Raw genomic sequence first — 8,639 nt, 5'->3', positions numbered from 1 at the left:
AAGCACTCAATTTCACTTACACTGCAGCTGGGAGCGATTAGCTCAGTAGGTGCCCTCGGGTCAGCATGCCTAGAACACAGGGGCCCGCTGCCCCCCGCAGTGGCTGTGTCTCCTCTGGCAGCGTCCCCACCCTGGCCACCCAGCAAGGGACGGGGTGGCTTTGCCACATGCCGATCCCCGCTGCAGATGAGGTAACTGAGGGTCTCTGGGGGATGGGGCCCCGACATGAGCATGTCTACAAGCTGTCAGGCGAGTCACATGGCAATCAGGGCTGGACAGCTGACCTAAGGCATCGAGGCGTGAGTTCTGAAGGCTGCTGGATGGAAAGGCGAGGGAGTGAGAATGTCACGTCATCTTGGTCAGGCCCATATCTTAGCCAGCCTTCCAAAAAGAGAAATGGGCCCATGTAAACCGCTTATGGGCCCTTAGCTCAGGGCCACATACAATCTCCATATTTTTCACTACGCTACTCACAGTACTACATACGATAGATTGGGGGCAGTCGGTAGCTTCTCAAGGGTAGGAGAAGGGTTTGGGGGACTGCATGACTTATCTGCCAAATGAGCATTTTTCCATGGAGGGTTTTCTTTGTTTTCTTCCCGTTCTCAAAAGTTTCTATAACCCAAAGAAGGTTAAGGACTTTACAAAAGTCACCGTATTAATGATCCCACGAGCAGCAGCAGAACCAAGAAAGCCCAAGATGTCAGAGCTGGAAGAAGCCAAGTATTCCCAGCCTTGGGAGCATGGCAATGACCTTGGGGGCTTTGGCAATGCCCATTCCAGGGCCACAAGCTCAGAGCCAAGACTTTCTAGTCTGTGGGCGGAACCCGGGAATCAGTATTTTCAAAAAGCTCCACAGAGAACTCTTGTGAGCCATCAGGAGTGAGAACCATGGGTCTGATGAGCCAAACTTGGCTTCTAAATGAGGAGCCTGGGGTCTGACAATGTGCCTCTCTCAGCTCGTTCTGCTCTTGAACAGTGATCGCCACGGATGGGTTGTTCCCTGGCTAACGTGATGATGGGTTTTCATTCCAAGTCCCAACTGCCCCCCTGCATTTCTCTGTATTTCTCACAGCTTTTTCTCTCTCTCTTATTTCTCAGAAAGATCTTCACCTAGTTCTCTTATGTGCCTTGATTAGAATACTCCCAGAGCCAGGACAAAGGAGAGGCCTTAGCACAAAAAATTAAATCGGGGTGTAAACACTCAGTAATTGAAATAAATAACACCCAAAAGGCTATTTTTTTAAAATATCAAAGTCAATTTAAAAAAATCCATAATGAAGAAAACACCAAAATTTTCAAGTAAAAATCATTCCCAGTGCTGTATTAAAACCTGAGGCAAAAGAAAAAAATGGTGACATGGGTCGCGTGTTTATTTACAAATCCAACGTTTTGTTCATCATGGAATTTTTGTGTGTGTGCGCTTTAGTTTATCGAAAGGAAATATTGCAAAAAAATAGGGCTTTAAAATATTGTTGATCTTGGCAACTGAGTGTCCCGGTGGCCCTTGCATTTTGTGACTGAGGAGAGTGCCCCACTGGCCCTGTCCCGGCCTGGGTGCTTCGTCTGCTCTGTGGGGGCCTGGCCGGGAAAGAGCAAGAAACTGATGGCCAGGATGGGAATAGGTTAAGTTATGGTGGGTGGGAGCCGGCACCCAAGGAACAGCACTGTGGGTGGGAAGAGGGGATTTTATCATATATATAAATTACAGTCGAGCCTTGGAAACTAAGGGTTTGAACTGCGTGGCTCCACTTACACACAGAACTTTTTTCAATAAATACAGTAGAGTACTGTAAATGTATTTTCTCTTCCTTGTGATTTTCTTAATAACATTTTCTCTCCTTTAGTTCACTGTTTTGGAAGAATACAGTATAGCATACATATGACATACAAAATATGTGTGGATCAGCTGCTTATATTATTTGCAAGGCTTACACTCAACAGTAGGCTCTTCGTAGTTAGGTTTGGGGGGGAAGTCAAAAGTTATATGCAGGGGCGCCTGGGTGGCTCAGTCGGTTAAGTGTCTGACTCTGTTTCAGCTCAGGTCTTGAACTCAGGGTGGTGAATTTGAGCCCCACATTGGGCTCCGTGCCAGATATGGAGCCTAATTAAAAAAAAAAAAAGTTATATGCAGATTTTTGACTGCATGGGGGTCACCACCCCTAATCCCTGAATTTTTCGAGGGTCACCTTAAATATATATATATTTACATATATACATTAAATGTTTATATACATTACATATACATACATTTATATGTTTATATACACATATACGTGAAACATTTAATATATATAATGTATTATATATAATATATATAATTATATATAATATATTATATAATATAATAATATATTATATATAATATAATATAAACAATTAAATGTTTAATGTATATATGTAAATATATATTAAATTATATATATGTAAATATATATAAATTACATATTACATATATAAATATAAATTACATATATATTAAATATATATATACACACATATATGTTTATGTATTATATAAAAGTGTTTGGAAATATGTATGTTTTTATACACATATACATTAAATGTTTAATGTATATATATAAATATATATTAAATTATATATATTTACATATATAAATTACGTATTACATATATAAATATAAATTACATATGTATTAAATATATATATATATACACATATATGTATATGTATTATATAAAAGTGTATGGAAATACAACCTTCTTATCAGCCAGCACCAAAATTTTTCTTAGAGGAGAGATCAGACTTCATTTAAAACTGGTATTTAATCAACAACTTAAAGAGGAGAGAAGACTCTGAGTATCTGCGTTATTAGGCAGCCAAGATGATTTAAAAAACGAAGGCCAACAGGGGCCTCAGCTGGAGTTTCTGGCAGAAACATGAGCATATCATAATGTGAATAAGAATGATTTTAGTGCCCTTGTAAAGCACGTCGGATACTTTCTATTAAAAAGTTGATTACAGTTTTTTCAAGGTAAAAAAAAAAAGTTCTTTAGTCATAAAAGAGAATATAGAGAAGGAAGGACCAGAGAAAGGAAGCAGGAGAGGAAGCATCTTTTGGGGAACAGGAACTGCTGGCCTCTGAGTTCACTGCTTTTGTGATCCAAATCTTTCCATCCGGAAGGACTAAACCTTCTAGTAAAGCCCATATCAGTGTCGTATACGATTGGGTTTTATTTTATTCGTGTTGTGCAAATTAAAGAAAGGGACACATCTTCTCTGAGAAACGGAAGGATCCCTACAGGAACCAGCCGGTGGGAGCAGAGCCCCGTGCGAGATTTGCGTAGACTTTGCAGGAATTCCCAGGAATCTCCTGAAAGCTTTAGGCTCTCCGAGACTGTAGAAGGTTGACTCCATCTTCCTGGAAGTTGAAGGGGCCAGTGTGTGGGCGACGCCCAGCATGGTGCTGGGCAGACAGAAGAGCTGGCCTCTGCATGGTCTTGGGCTTGCCCTTGGTTTGCCACGATGTAGACGCTGGGCTCTCTCAGGTGTGCCTATGAAGCTACTACCTCGGTCTTTCTTCTCCAGACCTGTAGTCTCACCACCTTCCTCTGGCTTCCAAGAAAAATGATCAGACACTTGGAAATGAGGCTGATAGGTGGGCAGCATGGGCTTTCAATGTCCTGTGGGGCGAAAGCCCCCCTAAGGATTATCTGGGGTACTTCACTTCTTCCAGCTTGCTGTTTCCTGCCGTTTAAAATTCCTAGACTTGGTGAAATTACATATTAAGCTATAGATTTTTCTTTGGGAGAAGTGCAACTAATTTGTCGGGCAGGAAAAAAAAACCCTCAAAGGATATAGTGTATTTCCTTTAAGATATTAATTTTGGATCGAACCCAGCAATCTGACCATAATATTCCTTTTGGAAATAGCCTGGAAATACCTAGCTCTTCAAATCTCTTTCAACCAGTCGTAGCGTCTTACTGGTTTTCTCATTAATTAATGAGTTGAATAAAATCTTGGGCACCTGTTTATTTTATATTTGTATATATATATATGTATGTATGTGTACATTTACGTATTTTATTTTATTTTATTTTATTTTTTGAAAATTGTACCTTAACCTTCTCTGCGTTGGTAGACTGCAGGTTGTGGATGGTTCTGCAACCCTTTCCCTGCCCGGAACACTCAAAGCATCGGACTCTCCCGCCATTGTGTCTCTGCACCATGATCAGCACGGGGTCTGGCACAGGGTGTTGGCGCTTGTATGATTTCTATCTCTTGTATTTCCCCCTCTCTGCTTGGGTTCAACGCCTCAGATATTGAGATCAGCTCTAAACCATCCAGGGGGAGTGACTTCTTGAGGACCCGGGATGTAGCTGGAGGATGTGGGGAAGGGGGTGTGGGTACTTGATATTCTCCCAGTGGGGAGGCTGAGTACAACAGCTCAAGGAAAGCCTGCCAGCAGGGCCCCTTTAAGTCTTTTGCTTAGGGTTCACGGCCCTGGCCGCACATTCGGATTAATTGGGAAGTTAAAAAAAAAAAAAATACCCTCTTCAGGGCTCCACTTTCAGGAAGCCCAATTTAACATAAGTGAGCCAGACCTGGGTACTGGCATTTTTCAAAAAGCTTCCAGATGCTTCAGCCAGGGTTGAGAAGCACTGTGCTAGCACGATTGCTAAGCCAGCACATGGGACCACAGGCGATGATTCTCATGGGCTCTCCTCCTGCTTGGCCGTGGGTCACTCGAGCTATGTTCAAAGCGCTCCGTTTTTTCCTGGGGAGGGCCCCGTCTTAGTCTTTGTGGTGGGGCCCCGAGGAGCTCCAAAGTCCACGGAAAAATCCCAATTCCTCAAAGATTTTCATCTTATCAGCAATCTCCCTACTGCCTGCACAGAACGTTCTATTGTATGAGGGTTTTTCTTTTTTTTTTTTTTCTTTTTTTAATTTGAAGTTCCTGGCAGCCGCTAAAACGTCTAAGAACCCGAACCCGGGTTTGATCGGTTGTCAGCAGAGTTGAAAACTGCTGTCTTTAAACAATTGTCTAAACTCTGCCTCTTCTGGTCTGTCCTTCGCTCCCCTGGCAGGCCTCTGGACCACCGATTTGCACAGTGCGCTTCACTGGCCGCAGCCCTGGCCACCTCCTCTCCTCCCACCCTCACAAATGAACACGGTGCTGCTCAGACTGTGGGTTTCTCAAGAGCGTGCCTCTTTCTTGCTTCTCTGCCACCACAGCCTGGCAGTCCCAAAACTCTCACCATCCCGTTTCCATCTCCCCCTGAGGCTCTGTGGCCTGATTCCACCGCACGGGTCAAAAGCGCAGCCTTGGGCGCGAGCAGTGACCTGAGAGCTGGCACCCCTCCTCCCTCACCTCCTTTCTGCCCCTCGCCCCTTGCCCAACTCCTCCCAAACCAACCCTTCCTCTGGAAAGATAAGACTCTCTTCTCAGTTCCTGTATCCCCTTCCCCTGAGTTTGCATTTCCTTTTATTCCAGACTAAGGCGGCTCTTTGTGAAGGGGGATGTGGCGTTTTTGCACAAATATTTAATCTTTTCCAATCTGCCCTCTGCACTGCCTGTCAGTTCTCAGGGCTGAAACCACTCTGTTTGCTTTAGCTCGTAACGGGATACTGTTTTGAAAAGTGATGCAGAAGTCCGATTACTTATGAATCTGGGCTTTATTTTGCATGAATGCTTTTCAAGGCTACGATAGATTTATTTTTTCTTCCTCACCAAGAATTATGTTGCCAGTGGGGGGTGTGGTAGCAAGCAGGCAGGGGAATCCAGAGAGCTTTTAACTTTTTACCCTGTAGCTTGAAAACCTCAGCTGCAGGGACCTAGTAAAACAAAGTTAGCCAAGGTTTTATTGGCAGCTTCTTTCAGGAAAGATCTCCCCCTTCCCTTTTTGGAAATGTCATTATTTTCCACAAAATGTAATTCATCCTATTAAAGTGTCTGCAGTACCTGTTAGAAATCACCTGTTAGGGGCTCCGGGGTGGCTCAGTCTGTTAAGCGTCCGACTTCGGCTCAGGTCATGATCTCACGGCCCGTGAGTTCGAGCCCCGCGTCGGGCTCTGTGCTGACAGCTCAGAGCCTGGAGCCTGCTTCGGATACTGTGACTCCCTCTCTCTCTGCCCCTCCCCTGCTTGCACTCTGTCTGTCTCTCTCTCAAAAATAAATGAACGTTAAAAAACTAAAAAAAAAAAAAATCACCTGTTAAATAATAAACACACCGAACAAAGAAAAATGTAGACGTAGAATAATAGTAACCAATTCTTTTTAAAAGCCTGATTGGTGCCATGGGCTTCTGATGCTGTTGCTAATTGCTAATCCTCGCCTCAACTGTGTGTGGCAAATATGTTCCTCCCATTTTATAGGAAGTGAAACAGCATGGTAATCACACGCTTTGGATTTGTCAAGACAGTATGGACTTTCATTTTTTTTTTTTTTTTCTCTCAACGTTGGACCAAGTGGCAGATGATGGGTCCTGATTGGAAAGCGCGGCTCAATCTCCCGTTTCTAGCCTCAAGTGAGGTTCTCCCCAGGCAGCCAAGAAGTCCATGGAGAGATAGGTCCCATAAAAATCGTGTACACGGGGGCTCCTGGATGGCTCAGCTAGCTGAGCGTTTTGACTCCTGATTTCTGCTCGGGTCATGATCCCACGGTTCAAGGGATCGAGCCCCGGGTTGGGCTCTGCATTAGCAGTGAAGAGCCTGCTTGGGATTCTTTCTCTCTCCCTCTGTCTCTCTGCCTCTCCCTCCCTCCCTCCCTCCCTCTCTCAAAATAAATAAATAAATAAACATTAAAAGAAACAAATCACGTACTGAGGGCTTTTGGTGAAGTCCGGAAGGAGCATAAGCGGTGAGAAAAGAAAGAGCCCTTTCCAGAACTTCGGGTCTAGAGTCCAGGCCTGCAAATGTTGCTGGTTAAGCCAACTACACACCAAGAGAGGAAAGAGTACAGATGCAGCAACTGAGTGCTGTTGCTCATAGGCGCTGTATTTTAGAAAACATTAATTGGGGGGAAATCGTGTGGTATGTGGAGTGAAAAGATCGGCTTACAAAATTAAAACTGCTTCCAACTCTGTAAAAAATAGAAAGAAAAAAAAAAAAACGGGGAAGAAAAGCCAAAAGTATTCATAGTGGTTATCGTTGACTGGTGAGGATATTTTGATCGTTTTGAAAAATATTTTCTGTATGTTGCACAATGAGTATGTATTCTTGTTATGAGCGGAGCCCAGCTGATAACGTGACCAACACCAAGGCCAGGGAAACGCCCCTAGCTCCGTTTGCCGGGTGGGGTTTGGCCTGAACACCAGTAAGGAGCCCCCAGTGGCAAATGTTGTTTGAATTGCAGGCTCACGTAAGAAAATATCGTCTTTGTCTTTCTTCTCCCTTCCCCTCTTCTGTGAGACTGTGTATTAGCTTCTGACCTTCTGTTTCCCCACTTTGTGCTGTTCCAGAAGGATCAGATTAAACAGATGTGCTTGCTGTGTCTGTGATGGAGGACGGTTTCTGAGCGTCCCTCTCCCATTCTTCACTGTGAACCAACTGGATAAGAGGGAAGGAAAAGGAGGCAGAGACAGAGTCACCTGTCTGAATCACAGTGCTGTGTAGCTGCCTGAGGTCCCTAAGGGGGCCCTGTGGTGGTCCAGAGGATTCTGCTACAGTCAGGTTTCCTCCTGGATCCCAAGCTCCCCCAGGGAAGAGGCTCCTGTGCAAACCAGCAGAGAGAATTGTCATCCCCTGCCCATTGCGTCTAAGAAACTTCCAGCAGCTTGATGCTCCGTGGAGTGGCTGCCCTGGATGATGGTCATGACCAGAGTGCTTCCTTGGCCATGTTTACTCTTCTGTCTAGTGGCACCGCAGAGAAAATGTAGAGGCTGACTCTGGGGGAGTGGGCTTGGAGTTGGCCATTTAAAAGAAATGGCCACTGGAAGAAATAATTTTCATGTTTTAGATTTCAAATCGTAAATTTTTTGTTGGAAAAAGCAATACATGTTTCTTGTCTCAAGTTTTAGAAGTCTAGACTGCTCGCCATCGATTTTGGGAGGACAGAGGAAATCTTTCTTGGTCTCGTAATGAAGACTTTATTTCTTTAAATTGACTTAGATTAAATTTTGGGTGTGAGCATTTCCTAGTCTTTTCTTCTAGATCTTTCTGGGGCTGGCTAATGTTTGTGCTATATTGGGGTACACAAAGAGGTGGGTGATGAACACAGGTGAGGGGCTCAGGCACTCCCTATCCCTGAAGAAAGTAGGCTACTATTCTTTCACTGGGTTCCTATAGAGCAACAGAGTTGCCCTGGATTTCCCACTGTGGCACTGTGGGTCTCAGGGGGACAGTCACCCTTTCTATATAATTCAGTGTCTTCACTGTAAAGTGAGGATTATGTTACGCTGTGCCCCAAGGTAGTGTGAGGTGCATTTGAAATATTAGCTGTGAACCCGATTTGAAAATAAAAATATTCCAAATAACAAGGTCTTGTTTGTATTCCTTCTATGACCCCACATGTGTTCAGTGGGAAGGACCATAGAGAAAAGACTGTTAAGAGACGGAAGGACTAGAGAGGCTTCCTGTAGGCTGGGTAGGGCTTGAAGAGGCTGTAGGGAAGTGGTACAATCTTCTGGTTTGGGGGAAAACCAAGAGCCAAGACATCCAAGGGGAAATGGTCTATGGG

The sequence above is a fragment of the Panthera tigris genome, chromosome B4, assembly GCF_018350195.1.
Source record: "Panthera tigris isolate Pti1 chromosome B4, P.tigris_Pti1_mat1.1, whole genome shotgun sequence".
Taxonomy (NCBI): Eukaryota; Metazoa; Chordata; class Mammalia; order Carnivora; family Felidae; genus Panthera; species Panthera tigris.
Note: the sequence above shows the minus strand (reverse complement) of the source record.